Raw genomic sequence first — 21,862 nt, 5'->3', positions numbered from 1 at the left:
TGGCCAAAACCTCTAGTACTGTGTTGAATAGTAGTGGTAAGAGTGGGCACCCTTGTCTTGTTCCTGGTCTCAGAGGGGATGGCTTTTAGTTTTTCACCATTAAGTATGATTTGACTGTGGGTTTGTCACATATGGCCTTTATTATATTGAGGTACTTTCTTTCTATGCCCATTTTATTGAGAGTTTTTATCATAAATGGATGTTGGATCTTGTCAGATGCTTTCTCTGCATCTATTGAGATGATCATGTGATTTTTATTCCTCATTCTGTTATTGTGGGTGTATCACATTGATTGATTTTCAGATATTGAACCATCCCTGTGTCCCTGGAATAAAACCTACTTGGTCATGGTGTATGATCCTTTTAATGTATTGCTGTATTTGGTTTGCCAATCTTGTTGAAGATTTTTGTATCTATGTTCATTAGCAATATTGGCCTGTAATTTTCCTTCTTTGTGCTGTCCTTGCCTGGTTTTGGTGTCAGGGTGGTGTTGGCCTCATAGAATGAGTTAAGAAGCATTCCATCTTCTTCAATTTTTTGGAATAGTTTGAGAAGGACAGGTATTAAATCTTCTTTGAATGTTTGGTAGAATTCTCCAGAGAAGCCATCTGGTCCTGGACTTTTGTATTTGGGGAGGTTTTTGATTACTGTTTCAATCTCTTTACTTGTGATTGGTCTATTCAGATTCTCCATTTTTTCTTGATTCAGTTCTGGGAAGTTGTATGAGTCTAAGAATTTATCCATTTCTTCTATGTTAATCCAATGTGTGTGCATATTGTTTTTCATAGTATTCTCTTTTAATCCTTTATATTTCTGTGCTATCAATTGTAATTTGTCTTCTTTCATTTCTAATTTTATTTATTTGAGCCTTCTTTTTTTCTTGTTAACTCTGCCTAATGGTTTGTCAATTTTGTTTGTCTTCTCAAAGAACCAGCTCTTAGTTTGACTGATCCTTTCCACTGTTTTTTCAGTCTCTATTTCAATTATTTGTGCTCTAATTTTTATTGTTTCCTTCTGCTAACTCTGGGCTTTGTTTGTTCTTTTTCTAATTCTGTTAGGTATAGTTTAAAATTACTTATTTGGAAATTTTCCTGTTTGTTGAAGTGGGCCTGTATTGCTATGAATTTCCCTCTTGTAACTGCTTTTGGTGCATCCCACAAGAGTTGGTATGTTGTATTTTCATTTTCATTGTCTCCAGGTATTTTTTTAATTTCTCCTTTCATTTCTTCATTGATCCAGTGGTTGTTCAGTAGCATGTTGTTTAGTCTCCACATATTTGTGACTTTCCCAGCTTTTTTCTAGTAGTTGATTCCTAGTTTCATAGCATTGTGGTCAGAAAAGATGCTTGATATGATTTCATATTTCTTAGATTTATTGAGGCTTATCTTGTTTCCCAACATATCTTCTATCTTTGAGAATGTTCCATGTGCACTTGAGAAGAATGTGTATTCTGCTGTTTTTGGATGGAATGTTCCATATATGTCTATTAAGTCCATCTGGTCTAGTGTTTCATTTAAGGCCACTGTTTTCTTGTTGACTTTCTGTCTGGATGATCTACCCATTGATGTAAGTGAGGTGTTGAGGTCCCCTACTATTATTTTGTTGCTCTTCATTTCTCCCTTTAGGTCTGTTAATAGTTGCTTTGTATACGCTGGTGCTCCTGTGTTAGGTGCATATATATTTATAAGTGTTATGTCCTCTTGGTGGAGTGTCCCTTTTATCATTATATACTGCCCCTCTTCGTCTCTCATTATCTTTTTTATCTTTTTTTCTTCTTCTTCTTCTCCCCAAAGCTCCCCAGTACATAGTTGTATATTCTAGTTGTAGGTCTTTCTGATTGTGCTCTGTGAGATGCCTCCTCAGCATGGCTTGTTGAGCAATACCACGTCTGCTCCCAAGATCTGAACCAGCGAAAGAAACCCTGGGCTGCCAAAGCAGAGCACACAAACCTAAACACTTGGCCACAGGGCCAGCCTGTCTATTTTATCTTGAAGTCTGCTGTGTCTGATATAATTATGGCAATACCTGCTTTCTTTTATGTGCCATTTGCTTGGAGTATTGTCTTCCATCCTTTCACTCTGAGCGTATGTTTGTCTTTAGAGCTCAGACGTGTTTCCTGGAGGTAGCATATTGTTGGGTCTTGTTTTCTAATCCATCCACTCACTCTGTGTCTTTTGATTGAAGAATTCAGTCCATTTACATTTAGAGTGATTATCGATATGAGGGCTTAATACTGCCATTTTATCTCTTGTTTGCTGATTATTCTATATTTCCATTGTTTATCCTTCTTTGTATTTCTGACTGCCATTTCATTTTGGTGGTTTTCTGTGGAGGTTTTCTCAGTTTTCTCTTTTCTTATGAATTGTGGCTCTGCTCTGATTTTTTGTTTAGTGGTTACCAGGAGGTTTGTGTAAAAGATATCATAAATGAGATAGTCCATTTTCTGATAGCCTCTTATCTCCATCAGTCTAAGCAGGTTCCATCCCTTGCCTCTTCCCCTTCTGAGTTATTGTTGTTACAAATTATTCTGTTTTGTGTCGTGAGTTTGTGAGTAAGTCAGTGTTTATAGTTACTTTTGATGCTTTCCTTCCCTTTATCTTTTAAATTATAATATATAATTAAGTTATATATTTGCTACCCTGTTCTGAAAGAGAGCTGCAGTTTTCTGATTTTGTCTGTCTCTTTATCTCCTTGCTCAAAGCTTTGTAAACCTTTGCCTTTTTGTTTCAGGTATGAGGACATCCTTAATCATTTCTTACAGGGGAGGTTAGTGGTGATGAACTCTCTCAGCTTTTGTTTATCTGGGAAAGCTTTTATTTCTCCATTGTATTAAAGCATAGTTTCACTGGATAGAGTATTCTTGGCTGAAAGTTTTCATCTTTCAGTATTTTGAATATATTATTGCATTCTCTCCTAGCCTGTAAGGTTTCTGCCAAGAAATCTGCTGAAAGCTTGATAGGGGTTCCTTTGTAGGTTATTTTCTTCTGCCTTGTTGCCCCTAACATATATATATATATATATACATATATATATAAAATCATTGCATTTTTGCCAGTTTTGCTAATATATGCCTTGGAGAAGATCTTTTTGCATTGATGTCAGTAGGAGTTCTATTAACTTCATGTATTTAAGTCCAGTTCTTTCCCCAGGTTTGGAAAGTTCTCAGCTATTATTTCTTTGAATGAGCTCTTTGCTCCTTTCTCCCTCTGGAATACCTGTAATTCCTATGCTGCTTTTCCTAATTGAGTCAGATATTCTTGAAGAATTCCTTCATTTTTAAAAACTCTTATTTCTCTCTCCTCCACCTGATGCCTTTAATTGTTTCCTCCATAACATCAGCTCTGCTTTTTAAGGATTCCAGATTACTTTTTATCTCATTAATTGTGTTCTTCATGTCTAGAATTTCTGCTTGGTTTTTTAAAATATAGTGTCAATCTCTTTGGTGAAGTATTCCTTCTTCTCATTACTTTTATTCCTGAGCTCTTTGAACTGTCTTTCTGAGTTTTCCTATAACTTGTTGAGTTTCTTCATGACAGCTATTTTGAATTTTTCTGTCATTTAGATTGTAAATTTCTGTGACTTCAGGGTTGGTTTCTGGAGAATTGTCATTTTCCGTCTGTTCTAAATTTTGTTGCTGTATTTTCTCATGGTGTTTGATGAACTAATCTTTTGCCAGCACATTTGTGGTAGTAACAAGGCACAGATTCCACCTGCTACTGCTGGTGGGGCAGAAGCTGTGTCTGTGTTCCCACCCCATCTGTTGGAAGTTGTGCAGGTACAGTGGGTGCTCCCATTGGCCAGGAAAGCATTTGCACACAGGTTCAGGGCTGCTGCCTCACCAAGGCACATTCTCACTTGTGGGGCCACAGCAGTACTATGGGTGCTCATGCCAGCTGGGAAAGCATTCACATGCGTGCATATATCTGCTGCCACCTCTTTTTACAGTCACCCTAGCTGCTGTGCTTGGTGGGTGGCATTTGTTTGCAGGGTCTATGCCTGGGCCATTCATTGGGACCACAGCAGCAGAGTGGGCTCTCCCACCAGCTGGGAAAGCATTCACATTCAGCCCAGGGCTGCCACTGCCCCTTCCCACAGTTGCACCAAGGCGCATTTCCACTTTCAGGGCCACAGCAGTACTTTGGGCGCTTGCTGGCCTGGAAAGAATTTGGGTGCACACACAGGGCTGCCAGGAGAGGGTAGGGGAGTGCTCACCTATCTCCACCACTTCCCGGGGAGCCAGTCCATTCACCTTCAGATGTATAGCTGCATATCTCTCTCAGGCATCCTGTTGTGCTGTGTAGGTATCCTCTGTTGGTCAATGAATGTCCATTTAGTCATAGGTCAAAGGGGGAGAGAGAAAGGGTACACCTCACTCTGCCATGTTGCTGACATTCACTCCTTTATTTTCTTAATATGGTAGATTACATTGATTATCCCTATTGTCCTGAAATAAACCCAACTTCATCATGCTGTATTAGGCTTTTTGTATATTGCTTGATTTCATTTACTAACATTTTTGTTAAATATTGAGGAATATTAGTATGTAATTTTCTGTTTGTAATCTCTTTTCAGGTTTTGTTTCAGAGTATACAAAACTCATAAAATGAGATAGGGAGATTTTTCTTATTTCCTGGAAGAATTTGTGAACGATTGCTGTTCTTTCTTTCTGAATTGTTTGATAGAATTCACCAGTGAAACTATCTGGGCCTGCAGTTTTCTTTGTGGAAATGTTTTGAGAATTTAATTTCTTTAATAAAAATATAGATATCAGAGTTTGTGTTTCCTCTTGTATGAATTTTTATAAGTTGTCTTTTTTTAGAATTTTCCCATTTTATCTAAGGTTTTGAATTTATTGACATAAAGTTGTTCATAATATTCCATTATTATCCTTTTGATGTCTGTATAATCTGTAGAATCTGAAATCCCTTCTTTTACTGGTAACATTGGTGAATTACATCTTCTCTCTCTTTTTTTCTTATTTAATCTACTTAGGGGTTTAGCAATTTTGTTAAACTTTTCAAAGAACCAATTTTTGACTTTGTTAATTTTCCCTATGCTTTTTTTTTATTGCATTGATTTCTGCTCATATTGTTATGATTTCCTTCCTTCTACTTATTTTAAGCATATATTACTTTGCTTTTCTTTTTCTAGCTTCTTAAGATGGAACTTTACCTACCATTTCTAAGATAAGCTTTCAAAGCTATAAATTACCCCTCGAAACACTGCTTTATCTACATCCTACAAATTTTGATATGTTATATTTTCATTATCATCCTGTTTGAAATATTTTCTGATTTTCCTTGTGATTTCTTTGGTGATCCTGTGTTATTTAGATTTATGTTGTTTAATTTCCCAATATTTTGTTTTTTCTAGGTATATTCTTGTTTTTGATTTCTAATTTAATTCCATTGTGGTCAGAGAATACATTCTATAAAATTTCAGTTCTTTAAAATGGATTGAGACTTGTATTATGGCCCAGCATATAGCCAATTTTGATGAATGTTTCATATACATTTGAAAATAATGTGTATTCTGCACTGTTGAGTATAGTGTTATAAAAATGTCAGTTAGGTCAAGGTGGTTGATAGTGTTCAGATTTTTTCTGTTCTTACTAACTTTTTTGTCTAGTTGCTCTATCAGTTAGTGAGAGAGGGATGTTAAAATCTCCAAGTATGATATGTGGATTTGTCTGTTTTTCCCTTTATAATGATGTCAGTCTTTGCTTCATGAATTTTGAGCTCTGGTATTAAGTACGTAAACACTTAATTGATTATTATTATTATGCTTTCCTGATGAATTGGCCCTTTTATCATTATGAAATGTTTCCCCTTTATCTGTAGTAATATGCCTATTCTTGAAGTCTATTTTGTCTGATACTGATATAATTATTCCAGATTTTTTGTGATTATTCTTTGCATGATATGTCTTCTTCTATTCATTTATGTTCAACTTATCTGTGTCTTTAAGTTGCATCTCTTCTAGACATATAGTTGGGTCTAGTGGCCTTATAGCTATGAGTCTTTGCATTGTATATTTTAGTAGTTTCTCTAGAAATTACAACTTTTCATGGTTTACTTAAAGTTAATATTGTACCACTTCAAGTGAAATGTAAGAATCTTGCAATCATATAGTTTCATTTACCATCCCCCCATCCTTTATGCTATAGTTGTCATTTATATTTCATCTGTATATGTTATAATCTCTATAATACAATGTTAGGATTTTTGCTTTCAACAGTTATATTTTCTTAAGAAATAAGAGAAAAAGTAATTTTTATATTTCCTATATTTACCATTTAGTACTCACATTTACCATTTTGAATGCTTTTCATTTATTGCTCAATATCTAAATTTATATCTGGTATCATTCCCATCAGCGTGAAGAACTTCCTTTATCATTCCTTGTGGTACAGATCTGCTAGCAATAAATTCTCTTAGTTTTTGGTTTATCTGACAGTGTCTTTATTTCACCATTGGATACTACAATGTATGATTTTTAAATCTCTCCAAAGCACTGACAGGTTTTATAAACACTATCTTGCTTATTCAACACTTGTTGGTGGATTCCTTAAGATTTTCTAATATAAGATCATGCCATCTGCAAATAGAAATCATTTTACTTCACTTCCTTTTTATTTCATTTTCTTGATGCACATAACTTTTTAAAATAGCAATATTTTGTTTTCTTGTTTGTTTGGTTAAAATAATACCTTCTCTAGGGGCTGACCTGGTGGCGGAGTGGTTAAGTTCGTGCACTCTGTTTCAGTGGCCCAGGGTTGACAGGTTCAGATCCCGGGTGTGGCCCTACACACTGCTCATCAAGCCACTCTGTGGCAGCGTCCCACATACAAAATAGAGCAAGATTGGCACAGATGTTCGCTCAGTGACAATCTTCCTCAAGGAAAAAGAAGAAGATTGGCAATAGATGCTAGCTCAGGGCCAATCATCCTCTCTCTCACACACACACACACATTAATATCATGGAGGTTATTATGCACATGTCTATAGCACCACAGGGTCATTTCTCCAGAGTGGCTTTGGTTATATTGCTCTGTTTCACAAAACAGATTTGACAGCATCTGTAAATCCAAAGATACAAGTTTTGAAGTCATCACTTATTGTAAAAATAAAATTAATAAGCTCCTCTTTATATTTGCATACTTTTTTTTGAAAAGCCCAACTAAAGACAATTGAATCGCTTTAAAGAACAATTATATAGAATGAATCAATGTGTTAAAATTATAGGGTGTACAAAATAGGTTGATTCAGGGTAGTGGTGGCAAAGGAAAGAGCAATCTAGTAGTTGAAAAAAAAAAGACAGTGTTTCTTTCAAATGACTTCAGGACATTTCCTAAGATGTTTAATCTCTATAGTCCATGCCTCATTATCCTTGCTAATAAAAATAATGGTACAAATTATACAGTCATATTTGATAACCAAAAATATGTTTGCTTTGAGATATAAGATCTGTGGCATTTGTTTTGACTTATTAGTTTGTTTCCCTGGATTTGGATTCCCTGAGTGTAAAATGATAGATATCTAGGGGAAACTGGCGTAGATTCATGGTAAGTATCAAGGAAAGGCCAAGGGTATTCATTACCTCGGGCTACTGTAATGAATTACCACAAACATGTTAATTTAAAGCAACAGAAATTTACTCTTTCACCATTCTGAAGGCCACAACTCCGAAATCAAGATGTTGGCAGGGCCACACTCCCTCTGAAGCTCTAGGGGAGAATCCTCTCTTGCCTTTTCCAGCTTCTCGTGGCTCTAGTCATTCCTTGGCTTATGACTGCATAATTCCAATCTCTGCTTCTGTCTTCACATGGCCCTCCCCTCCTTCTCTCTATATGACCTTCTTCTGTTTATCTCTTGTAAGGGCACTTTGTCATTGGATTTAGGGCCCACCTGAGTAATCCTCAACCCAGATTTCATCTCAGGATCCTTAACTTAATTACATTTGCAAAGACCCTTCTTCTAAACAAAGTCACATTCACAAGTTCTAGGGGCTAAGATGTGGACATATCTTTTGAGTGGCCACCATTCAACCCACTATAGCAACCAAGAACTAAATATTACCCATATGTAGTCCACAAAATAAGGCAAAAATAGAAATAAAAAAATCTGAGTTTAATTTACTGTGAGAATATTTGTGTATGTCTCTTTAAAAACTTAATAATTTTTAGAAACCTAATTATGCTCTTTACCTGGGTAACTTCTATTTATCTTTCAAGTCTCAGTTCAAATATCACTTCTTCAGAGAGGCGTTCCCTGACCATTCAATGTAAATTATAAAAAACTAACTATATTTGCTATAGCTTTTATAATATAAAAAAAAGAAGTGTTAACCTAACATCTTCTGCCTTCACTATTGTCATCAATTCCTATCCATAAATTATGGACATAGGCTTGAATTTCCACAAATATAGCTAATCAGGTAGAACAGAGACTACTAACTACAATATTTTGTACATAAATGGTAGAGCCTCAGTAAATACTTACTAATTGAATTATTCCCCATCTATCCAGGACCTCAAACAAACAAAAGTAGGCATTGTCCTTGATTCCTTACTCTCTTACAGACATTTATTTCTTCAATAAATCCTTGACTCTACTTCCAAAACCTGTCCTGCATCTGACTCCATTTCTCCATCTCCCCTACTATAGCCCTGGCTTCTTTACCCAGGCTTACAGGGCTCCATATGGCATGGCCTTGTATGCTCTCTGAGTTCATCAACTATCATTTTCTTTCCAGTTCATTCCATGCCACATTGTTCTTGTTTTATATTCTAAATATACCAAGTTCATTCCTATCTGAAGGCCTTTGTTCTAGCTGTTCCTTCACCTCAAGTGTTCTTTCCCAGGATCTCCATGTGTTTGGCTTCTTGTAATTCAGGTCTCATATAAATCACTTCCTCAGAAAGACCTTCCCATTCCAAAGTTGCTCCATCACCCTGTATCATACCGTTTATCTCTAGCTGATATTTTCTCATATATTTATATGTTTGTTTATTATCTGTCTCTGTTTACTAGAATATTTATCTGTCTTGTTGATGCATATATTCCCTATGGCTAGGACAATATCTGGGATACAGTAAACACTCTATAAATTTTGGTCAATAAATGAATGAGTAAATGAACATCTTGATAGATGTGAACAAGACATAGGATCTCAAGCCAGTAAACCCTGACCTTTCACAGTAGTCTCAAAGAACAAACTCATGTCATGAATTCATTGTGTTCTTCTGTAACCCCTATCTTTTAGACTTGACATATATTTCACCTTCTTCCATGCTTAAAGGGTTGACGATATCAGTAATGTTAACTGTTCATGTACTGGGGTGTGCAGGGAAAGACTAGCATGTGCTCAACTGTCGTTTCCAATTTCCTTCTCTCTGCCAGATGTGCCCATCTTTAGCAGGCTCTCTTTGTACTCTCCCTTTTGATTTTAAACCTTACTGATCCTGACAGCCATACTATTGATTTTTTCTTTGGTTTGAGTTCTATACAAATTCTCCCTCTGGAGAATCATGGAATTTTATTGCTGAGATGAATCTTAGAAGAAAGGAAGAAACTTTCTGCCTTCCTTTAGTGGTTCTCCGTAGTGGTTAAGAATACAGGTTCTGAAATCAACTGTCTAGATTTGAATCTTGGCTCCATCATTTACTAGCTGAGTAGCTTTGGGCAATTTCTGAATTTAGTTTTTATATTTTTAAATCAGGATCATAATACCCACCTCATAGTGTTATTTTGAGGATAAATCTACATAAAGCACTTAACCTTGTGCCTATCATATAGTGAATGTTTAATAAAAGCAGCTGCTTCCATTATGAAGTTGATGATATAAACCCAGACTTGATGTGGTTCATCCATTTATTCAGCCAGCAGGATAGGTACCATGCTGTGCACAGGGTTCTACCCTCAAGAAACTCACAGTCTACTAGGGGAGAAAGATAAGTGTACAAGCTGTTCAAGTTTGGTACGATAAGTGCTAATTAGACATAAGATTAAAAGTGGGGCCTTTGACCTTTAATGGGAGTGGGGAAAGAGTGGGAAGGGGGTGGAGACAGGAGTCTTGTTGTCTGCCTCTTGCTCTCAGTCTTAGCTGCTCTCAGTCTCAGCTGTCTTCATTTTTTCCCAAAAGGTTAGGACCTTCAGAAATTGGCACTTTTTAGACTGGCACTGTCTCTTCTTTGGCTATTTTAGAGCCTGCAAACCTCTCTTTAGACATAATTTAGCACATAATTTCCCAAACAGCATTGTGAAGAACACTATATATTGCAATACATTAATGGTTCTGTGGGTTTAAAACAAACAAAAAAAGTGTTCCATGGTTCAAATAAATTTGGAAAATACCAGGTTATACAGAATTTCTTCCTGCAGCACTGCTCCTGCCAACTTTTAAATATGCTAATGTGCATTATTAATCTCCAAGAGAGCAAAATAGTTCCCAAACTTGATTTGCCCCAAAATGTCTTTTAACAACTTTCAGAGCTAATGTTCCTCAGAACAGTTTGGGCACCCAGGCAGGTGGCAACTGAAGATTTACCATATTACAGCATGATCCAATCCCTTCAGAGTAAAAAGACCAAATTTCATTGAGGCTATTTCTTTAGTTCTACATGGCCCATGTGAGAATGACAACTCTCAGGCAAGAATGAAATGTCTTTCGTGAATTCTGACCATTTGAAAAAAGAACCTTTCTTCATGAAATATTGTATGTTTCCACTATAGGTCGTCTCTTTTGTTTAGCACTTAAGAGGAATTGGTTCTATTGCTTATTCTTACACATCCTGGGCATAAAATTAGATATATTACCTCACAAGGGACTGTCTAAATGATTTACATAGTCTGCTAAAGAAGGTAATGGAAATTGAACATGACTCCTTCCCCGATGGCATCCTGTGATGGAAAAGTTAGAAATTGAGTTGGAACTCTAAAATGAGCTATGGCCCACGTAACTTAGAGTAGTCTTATTTCTGCCAAAAGAATAATTTCCAAGTATAGTAAAGCCCCATTAGAAAGCACATCAGCATATTATAGATTTGGTAAACTTGTAGGTCTAGTTGTGTTGCCTGTGTACTTTGAATTTGAACTATAATACAGGAAAAAAATCACACAAATGTAGTCCATGGCCTTTAGTACTCATGCCCCAGCACAAGCCTACTTAGGTTGAAAATCATGATTTCCAACATGGTTGTAATTCTTTGTAGTCATTCTATATGTACAGTTTACCTTACTCTCTGACAAGCCAAGAGAATAAATAGTAAAACCTGTGGTGTAACTCCTACAGGATGCTCTCTGCAACCCCAAGTATTCTTTCTGAAGTACCAGTCATATCATGCAATAATCTCAGTTTCCTGTATCTCTGAAGTGACATGGATAGCATGGATGACCTTCTAGAACCTTTATGACTTTCAGATTCTTTGAGTCTAATTTTCAGTGAGTAAAGGAGTCTCAGTCTTTTGGCATTTAGGTCCCTACTGAGTTGTTGTGGGAGTCAGAAATTAGTGATGGAGTAATTTCTCGCACACAACAGACTCTTATATTCTGAATAATCATCTTTGACAGACAAGCTGCCACCCTGTCCTGAGCCCTAGGAATCCTACAGAATTGCCCTTTCAAAGACTGTGGGACCATCACACATCTGGAACACTAACAGCAGCTATAATTTCATAGCAGCTTCTACATGTCAGGCATAACACTAAGTGCTTTATGGACATTATCTCTCTTAATTCTCAAAACTTGAAAGGTAGGTGGTATTATCCCCCATATTATGGGTGAGGAAACATAAAATGAAGCAACTTGCTTGTGGTTACCCAGCTAAGCAGTGATGGAGCCAGGATTCAAGCTCAGGTCTCTAATTTCAAAGTCTGTATTCTTTCTACACCATCATGTTGCCTCTCAGTATTTCCCAAAATGCTGCTGGAATTTGAAAATCTTTGCTAAAACACAATCCAGGAGGCAATGCAGGTTCACCATTTTGAAACATGCTTCTCAGTAGCTTAGGGAAGACAGGCTCTAGGCTATTAGCTCCCAGTTCCCTTTGGCTAAGAGTTGACCACTCTTTGGATGAGAATAAAGTCCTTTTGGTAAACTATGATGTTTTGGAGTTAGTGCCCTTCTCTTGAATATGAAATATGACATTTCTCCACCCCCTACAATTGTCTCTCCTGTTCAGGACCAGGTCTATAGCTTAGACACACTCTGACTTCTGTAGTGCATACTTTATAGTAACATAGACTCTTGGAGTTGCTGTCTAATCTAGCTTCTTACCTCACCTAGGAACATCTTAGTAGACACATCTGTGTTCTTCACCTTTCTAACCATATTACTCTTCAGTGAAGAAACTAATGCACAAAAGTCTAAAATCATTTAAATAAGGTCACATAGTAAGGAAAGTTGGTATCCACTTAAAGGAAACCACAGAACAGAAAAAGAGATATGGCTAAGCTTCAGTTTCTCAACATTGAAATATAGGATATACAGCTCCTAATGACCAAGGTGTTCTTCACTACCTCTACTCATTGGTGTGGCAGAGCTTTGTTACACTTTTAGATACTGTTCTATCATCTAGCATTTATTGAGAGTTAACTATATGCAAGAAACTTGTAAGCATAAATTTTTATTTTAAACTCAAACCTGAGTTTGAGTCCCTCCTTCTCACTAGCTTTGTGACTTTGAACAAATTATTTAAGTTCTCAAAGCCTCAGTTTCCTGATCTGTAGAATGGTGATAATAGAATACCTGCTTCAGGGTTATTGTGAAAATTAAATGAAGTAATACTATTACTTCCTTAATTAATATACTAGATTGAAATTCTAACTATACCCAGCTGCCTGTCCTGGTTTTCAACCCCAAGGTATAGACTTTCCTCTGCCTTCTTATTAAGGAGCTAATAGATTAGAAACAACCTATCCCAATATGGGAACTTCGCAAAAAGTTATCTAAAAAATCACCCTAGGAACTGATGAGGCTTACTTTTGTTGTCTTTAGGAAGTAATATCTATTGCTTTTTTCAGTCACTTTTGAGATTCATATTAGTTTAAAAGTTATAAGTTGTTTGTATTTATTAATGAGGAGGATTGGAGCATTTAGCTTCTCCTAAGTTTCATCATTCATCCAAAAATTCTTGGAATCATTGCTTTCAGGAGTCGTTATCATTATTTAAGTTCTCTGTTTCCAGGACTATCTAACTATCTAACCCCTATTAATATCTCTAGTATCCTCAGCATTCAAGGGAGAATTTTCGCATGAACCATGTTTTCCACATCTTTGTGTCCTACTCTGAGCCTAGAACAATTCTTTATATACAGTAGATGTTCAGTTAATGTTGAATAAATGAATGAATGAATTCTAAACATGGTCAGATCCTGGAAAGAATGGTGAAATGCCCTAATAAAAGTCTAGGGTGAGGGGGGAATGATAGGACTATAACATCTTCCCATGTAATTAATTTCCTTAACACCATGGGCAAGTCACAATTTCTCTGACCTGTCATTAGAGTTACATTAAATATCTCCAAGGGTTCTTCCAGATTTGAAATTCTATGACTGTAATTGAATCAGCTTTTTACTTAATGTAGTAATGTTTTAAGGGACATATTATAGCCTAAATTTGTATCCAATTCTGTGTGAAAATGAACTAACTTATAATTTTAGAGCAAGCCTGTTGAATTCCCAAAAGAAGGGTTACGGTTTTAATTTATTTTCTTGTTAAGAAGTTTAAAACTTAATTAGACCTTGGCTAGTGCCTCTATAAGATCTATTTTATGGAGCCTGATATAGTAATTGCAGAAGAGTGACAATTCTATAAAATGTACCTAGAATGAGCATAGTATATATAAAGTATGATTTGAGGAACCTCAAAAGGACATTCCCAACCATAAATACCTTCTCCACTTAGCTTTCTTGCTCATAATAAATTACTACAAATTTAGCAGCTTAAAACACTGCCTGATTATTATCTCAGTTTCTGTAAGTCAGAGTCTGGGCACAGCATAATTGGGTTCTCTGCTCAGTGTCTTAACAAGGCTGAAATCAAGTTAGCAGAGCTGCATTCTCATCTGGTGTTCAGCGTCCTCTTCCAAGCTCATTTGGGTTCTTGGCAGAATTCCGTTGCTTTCAGTAAGACTGAGGTCCCCTTTTTCTTGCTGGCTGTGAGCCAGGGATCACTCTCAGCAGACCTTACCATGTTGCCCGCTCACAATATGCTAACTTCTTCAAAGCCAGAAGGACAATCTCTTTCCCTGGTATGCTGAGGTGGATTCTTTTTTTTTTAAAGATTGTCACCTGAGCTAACAACTGTTGCCAATCTTTTTTTTTTTTTTTCCTGCTTTATCTCCCCAAATCACCCCAGTACATAGTTGTATATCTTAGTTGCAGGTCCTTCTAGTTGTGGCATGTGGGATGCTGCCTCAACGTGGCCTGACAAGCAGTGCCATGTCCGTGCCCAGGATCCGAACCAGCCACCACAGCGGAGCACGCGAACTTAACCACTCGGCCACAGGCCAGCCCCTGAGATGGATTCTTGTATAACTATCATCATGGGAGTGACTATCCCATTACCTTTTCCATATAAAGTAACCTAATCACAGGAATGGTATCACATCATATTCACAGGTCCTGCCCACACTCAAGGAGAGGAGATTATATAGGGTGTGTATACCAGAGGGTGGGCATGTTGGGGACCATCTCAGAATTCTGCCCACCACACCAACCATAATTCCAGAAATTACTACCTTTAGATTTATTCTTTGAGGATTTCTGAAGATATGGACATTTTAACTGATGTAAGCCCTTTTATCTAAATAAATAACAGTGCAACAGTCAAAATTTTATGGCTGGAAGGAAACTTAGAAATCATTTTATTTAAACCCTTTATTGTTTTTAACCTTTTCATTTACACATGAAGGAAAATGACTTGCTCAAATCACAGCTAGTGTGATGCAAAACTGAGGCCAGAGACTCAGGTTCGCTGACTTCCATACATAGCACTGATCTCTTCCTACGTGGCACCCATTGCTGCTAGAAGGACCTAGGGAATTATATAGGGTACTCAGTGCCTTTATGTGAAGGCAGAAATAGGGAAAGGTTCACAGCAAGAACATATGGAAGAGCACCCTCAGATACCCATAGCATGAACGCAGGAGGTAGGAATGTCACAAAGGTGTGTGGGGAAGAGATTATTGAGAAAAAGCTCCAATTTTATAAATTCTTCTAAATTTTGTGGGAGGCAAACCTCTGTGCTTCAGTTCATTATTGAATTTTGTAAAAACATTTATAAGTGAAAAGGAGAGTTGGCTAGGATTTCATTCAAGACAGTCATCAATTTTTAAAGTAAAATTATTCATGATGTAGGCAAGGAAGCTCGAATTCTGAAAGAAATGTTTGCTTTATGAGGCACCCACTTGGTAGAAATCTGGGTTATTTTCTCAAATATAAAGATACTTAGCAATTCTAAAGCTTGATTCTAACTTAAATATGTTGCTTTGAATATCTTGTGGTTTAGTAAAATTACAGCAGTGCCCCAAGGAGGAAGAGAGCTGCTTTAGGGATTCCTGATTGCCACGGGGAGAGAGCGGGGCGAGGGCAGGATAAACTGCCAAAACATCCACATAAATAGAGCAGTAAAGACAAAGTCAGCCAATAATACATCCCACTGAGGAAAGGATCAGAAAGGAATTACAGCAACTGGGGAGGTACAGAGATTAGTATCTACTGCAAGCACTGCTTCTTTGGGGCCTTTAAGGTTTACTCCCTTTGGAAGCCTCTGAAGTTCCGATAAAACACTTGTAAAGGTGAAGAGTATTTAGCCTGTCACATAATTTCAGCAAACTGAGTTTAAATATATCCATTTAAAAAGTGTTCTCATTCCTCAAAAAATTAAAAATAGAACTACCATACGATCCAGCTATCCCACTACTGGGTATCTATCCAAAGAACCTGAAATCAGCAATTCCAAAAGTCCTATGCACCCCTATGTTCATTGCAGCATTATTTACAATAGCCAAGATGTGGAAGCAACCTAAGTGCCCATCAACAGATGATTGGATAAAGACGATGTGGTATATATATACAATGGAATACTACTCAGCCCTAAAAAAGAACAAAATTGTCCCATTTGCAACAACATGGATGGACCTTGAGGGAATTATCTTAAGTGAAATAAGCCAGATGGAGAAGGACAATCTCTGTATGACCTACTCATATGAGGAATTTAAACATGTGGACAAAGAGAAGAGATTAGTGGCTACCAGGGGAAAAGTGGGGTGGGGGGTGGGCACAAAGGGTGAAAGGGTGCATCTACAACACAACTGACAGACAATAATGTACAACTGAAATTTCACAAGATTGTAACCTATCATTAACTCAATAAAAAATAATAATGAAAAAATAAAATAAAATAAATAAAAAGTGTTCTCATTTTAACCATGAGAGATTCAGACTCTGTTGAAGCTAAGAACTGTAGACCGCCAAGGAAGTAATTTTATAAAACAGGGATAAAAGATACTATCTCCTCAAGACTGAGGTTAGAGTAAATGAGGAACTAATTAAATAATGATATATCCTATTGATGGAATACTATGCAGCTGTTAAAAGGGACCTGCTTATGTCCTGGAATAGAATTATTTCTAAGATATGTTGTTAAATGAGTAAAGCAAAACTGTATATTTAGTATACTACCATTTTTATGGGAAGAAACAAAGAATAAATATTTGATTTTATATCCATAAAATATTTCTGGAGAAACTGGAGATATTGGTTGCCTCTGGACAACTAGGTGACTAGGGGGATAAGGTTCGGAGGGAGACTGCAACCCTCATATAACCATTTGAATTTTGAAACAGGTGAATGTATCACCTAATGAAAAAGAACTTTTTTAAACTAAAAAAAATGAAAATTTAAAGAGTCAAAGGGGAAAAAGCAAGTTAATATGGTAAATTGGTCTCCAAATAAGATCTGGCTTTGTTATAAAGGTCTCCTTGCAAGGAGACTTGACTGGCCCTCTGTAAAATCTATCCTGATGCTCTCATTCCCCTTTGCACCTCTGTTCTAGCTCTCTAGTCAGGCGTTAGCATCCCTTCCTGCTTTCAGTACTTTATTCAAACTGACTACTCTACCCCCACTCCATATCACCCACTATCATACATGCACAGATCTGGAGCAGTCTGTCTCTTTAATCCTTTAGAATTCAGATCCAAAATGTGCCTCCTACCAAATACAGATTATTCATCTGTTACCCGTATGTCTGATATTTCTCCTATATATTTCTTGATCTTAATGGTATATATATGGTTTCCCCCACTATACTGTGATCACCACCTGGGTGTGTCAGCTGAAATCACTGACTGCCTAATGGTGCTGGTAGAAATCCTTGCCCTTTGTGGACAAAATATGATGAGGATTTTTAATGAAGCCAGACGCAATACTGGACAATGGCAATAAATCTTACTGTAAATCAGTTTGTACCAGATTAAACACATAAGCACACTGAAGTTGTCATCTGGGATGATGCTCTGAGGTTCAGAAAACGTGACCACAGGTTTGCTCTGTGGCATGTACCAGTATTTACAAGCAAGGACCACCAGCATCACTTCTGACAGGCAGGAGCCTGAGCACACAGCAGGGGTCAACCTGCCTGTGGCTCAAAAGCAATGTGAAGAACAAAGAATTGTGATAATTTTCCTTATTAGTGTACTGCATTGCTTTTGGCTCCTTAAATTGGTAGTTCTCCTAAATGCTGTCCTTTCCCCCCACCCCCAAAATCAGGTTGAAATGTGTGTGTTGTATTAGCCAAAGTATCTTGAAAGAAGATACAAATGAAGGAACAAGTGCTCTTTAGGGGGAAATCCTTCTCCCTGGCCCCTAAAGCCATCTAGAGATGGACTTAAGAAACTAAGTCATCTGCATCATAAGACTTTCCAAGGCTGAAGCAGAAATGTCTCCCCCTCATTTAACCTTGGCAGTCACAAGCCAGCTTTTGATTTTCTCCACTTCACTTCAGGATGGCAGGAGTAATAACATGGCCACACAGCTAGAGACTGTCAGCCCAAACTTGGCATATCACCTTTCCAAACACCTTTCCATTAGGAAGAGACAGGCAGCTCCTAACTGGGTCATGCCGTCCATAGCTGTATCTATGCATCAGAGGCAGCTGTGAGGAAAAGCTCCCAGGGCCACCTTTGTTTCTTATGCTTTTCATTGGGTTGCTGTTCAATAAACCTTTTAAGTTGTCGCTGAAATTGTCAGTGTAAGTTCCAAGAGAATACTAATGTCTTCCACTGTATAATGCAGTCAGATCTGTGGTCAAACTATAATGCTGGCTCCTCACAACCCCCCACCTATTCAGGTATTCATCCCTGCCCACCAGCACTGAGTCTTCCCCAACTTTGCTTTTCTTTCATCTGAGCTCTTTCACTTATTTGGAGTGACAGATCATGGGGGAACGAGTATTGTCCATATAAGGGATAAAGTGGACCTGGTGTGTATAGAGAAAAGAGCCTTGGGCTGGTAGTCAGGAGATCTAGATTCCAGACCCAGCTTTGCTACCAGCTAGCTTTGTGATCCTGGGCCAGTTATTTAAGTTCTCTGGATTTCACATATCCTGTGAGCCCTCTCCCACTTCTAAGATTCTCTTATTCTAAGTAGATATTTGGGCTCTTTTCACTCCAGAACTCTCCTTTCTTCTGTTCAGCTATTCTGGTGAATAAGTTTATGTAATGTAGCTTCTGACATTATAGTCATACAAACTCAGTATGTGTTTCTTTCTGCCTTTGAATTGTTCAGTCACAGACTATGCCAGAGAGTAAACTGGGGACCTGGCACAACTCAGATTCTGCCTGGACTTTTCAAAAAGCCAGATGGTACCACATTTTTGAGTGCCAATTGAGCCTGTTTATACAAATTCTTTCCTATCCCAATCTAGTAGAAATCACCCAATCTTGTGTCCATCTATTGTTCAGGCAGCTGGACCAGATTTGTACAAGAGGAATACATAGGCCTTGGAAAGCTAGGCCATCTCCAGGGTGATTTCATGTTCCATGTAGACATCTTTCAGATTTGAAACTAGAATATCAACCATCCATCAGGAAGCATCATCAAATAGGGGAGGCCCAAATTCCAGTACCAACAACTGGTTTGCATGGAGAAGTGGAGTTCTGAGTGGGAGGGGAAATTGTTCTGTTTACTGTGATTTAATTATGACTTTGTGATTCAGAGATGTGGAAGCAAACATGAATGAGCCAACTCTCAGGACCAGCTGTCAAGCACTTGGCTTGTAATCTGCTGTCATCCCACTTGTCCCAAGTGCTCCCAGCTTGACAGCTCACCAGCTTGTTAAATGTTTGTTTCCTCCACTGCTCTTATTCACACCCTGGGGGCCTTATCTGAGGATCTTAGACTGTGAAAGAGCACCCCAGCTAGGCTGTTTGCTGGCTGGTAATATCCCAGTGGTTTGAGTTACAGGGACTTAGCAGCCCTGGTTTTTTTCTCCTATAGTACAAATGGCATCAGAGCCCTCTCCATGTGAGATGGAATATAATCTGTAACTGTTCTATCAAGAAATGGCATTTGTAATGAGGCTTTCCTGCTGGTGGCCTCCAGAGGTCCCTATTCTACAACTACTTAATACCACTTTAATGAGCTTTTCACTAAAAATTGCCAAGACCTCCGACATCCTTGGATATTATTTAGTTAATGGTTTATTTAGAGGAAAGGGCCCATCTTCATGGAGAGAAGGATGGGCACTTGGAATATCAAGAAGAATTGGCAATTGGCACACTGTCCTGAGAGAATGGAAGAACTGGGAAAGAGAAAAAGAGGATAGTTATCACTTATAACAGAAGTGTAGGATTGACTGAAATGCAGAAAAAGGAATGGTTAACAAAAAGCGTTCATGTTTACCTAATATAAAACAAGTTTTGATCTACTCCTCAGGACTTATTTCTGTGGACGCAGAGAGTAATTCAGTAGGCAATGAAAGCATCCAGTTTCTTCTGATCTGATTCTATTTTCACTGAGCAATCTTCTGAGGTGAATTCAGTTTCCTTAGTAGATATTCCTACTGAGAAGTATAATGACCAGCTGTTATCATTTTAGTTCTCTGAACAGTTACTATTCTCATAATAAATTGGCCTTCTGATTTCTTTTCCTTTCCTGGGCAGTTTAGTTAGCAGGAATCAGTTTTTCCTGGGCCAGCTGAGAAAATCAAGTGCTAAATTTCTAAATCTTAGAACTTCTACAGTCATATAGATTCCCTAACTCCCCTTTCAGCAGTTAACCACATCTCATCACAATAATATCTTTTGCTTAAGTCTTTCAGTTCCAAGGGATGTTGATTCCTCCTTCACCCTAACTCACATCCTGGGAGGAGGGGTGGTATGAACAGTGACTCAGAGCTGCAGGAAGAGGAATTGGCTCTTCCCATCCTCCTCAGCAGTCTAGTCTCCCTCAAGTCAGAGGCTTTGAACACTAAGGCATAGCCCAGCTTGTGGCCAATGTACCTTTCCTCTACCCTTTGCCACACAAGATCCTCAACTATTTCTGTATACCTTCACCCCCATCTCCACCCTCAGATTCCAGAAAATACCAATAAATCATTCTTTGCACTACTAAGCCACCTCAGCAGTTATCTTGTGGCATTCTCTCATCTGAATATGAGAAAATTAAATTTAAAGAGACAAATGACTCCCTCAGAGTCACACAGCAAGTTGGTAGTGGAGCCAGGACTAGAGCTCAGGTCTTGTGACTCCAAGTACAGTTTTCCTACTGCATCACCTTGCTCCTCTGCATTGCTCTGGTATTTGTATCTCAGCAGACAGTGACCTTGGTGGCAATGTGGTGAATATATGGAGGTGAGAGAGGTGAAGTGAAAGATTGATTGCAGAAAAAAATGACAAGAAAGAACTGAAGTTATAGGAATGAAATAAGCAGAGAAGGCACACTGACTCTTAAGTTCACATTGTTTCTGGATTAATCTAATCTGATGTTTATAGAGAACACTTCATTGCTAGTTGATTCATAAATAGAAATTAATCCTTTTCTTTCCTCTGAGTTTTACCTTGCATAAGTGGGCCTATAAGCAATAACATAATTTATAGATGTAGTCAGATCAGGTTTGAGGTTAAACGGGAGAGAAAGCAGTGGAAATTGCCTAGTCCTTCCTGGCTGGTTTCATGAGAACCCACTTCTCACATGATTGCTAGTGTTTAACAGTAAATGTCAGAGAAAGAGAAAATAGCAGTAAAGAAGAGATTTTCTGCTCAGGTCTGGGGAAAAAAAAAAGGCTGCATACTGATCTAGTGAGATTGGGGCCACGCTTACCCAAGAGGCACATTTGGAAAAGACAAAGTGGCTGGTAGAAAACCTGTAGGGAGGATGGGCCAGGAGCTCATCCATGCAGGTCCTTCACTGTCAATCAGTAACTGAAGGGTGCAGCCTTAGTGTACTCAGACAAGCCTCCTTGTTCCCCACCTCCCCTTCCTTTTGCTGCCTGGTTATTTCCTTGACTTTTTGTTATCGTGTTCTTTCCAGTGGGAGGGAAGTGCCAAGGAGACTATAGTAATATCAGGGTTTCTTTTTTTTTTAAGGCATTCGTCTGATATTAATTTATTAGAAAAGCTGCCACTACATGCTCTAGACTATTAGAACCCTATCCTCAAATATTATGTGGATTTTCACTTTTCAAAATTTTATTATGGTAAAATGTATATAATATAAAATGTACTATTTAAACCATTTTTAAGTGTACAAGTCAGGGGCATTAATTACATTCACAATGTTGTACAACCAGTACCACTATCTATTTCCAAAACTTTTCCATCACCCCAAACAGAAAATCTGTACCCATTAACCACTAACTCC

At 37.8% G+C, this 21,862-nt stretch overlaps 1 protein-coding gene across 7 annotated transcripts in view; it reads left to right on the top strand.

The window, feature by feature from the left end:
* The window catches only part of MICU1 (mitochondrial calcium uptake 1), a 266,742-nt gene that overhangs the window by 237,513 nt on the left and 7,367 nt on the right, over window positions 1–21,862 (top strand). The window lies entirely within an intron of this gene.

This window comes from Equus asinus, chromosome 2 (genome assembly GCF_041296235.1).
Source record: "Equus asinus isolate D_3611 breed Donkey chromosome 2, EquAss-T2T_v2, whole genome shotgun sequence".
Classification (NCBI taxonomy): domain Eukaryota; kingdom Metazoa; phylum Chordata; class Mammalia; order Perissodactyla; family Equidae; genus Equus; species Equus asinus.
The sequence above is the reverse complement of the archived record's forward strand: the minus strand, read 5'-3'. Positions and strand labels throughout refer to the sequence as shown.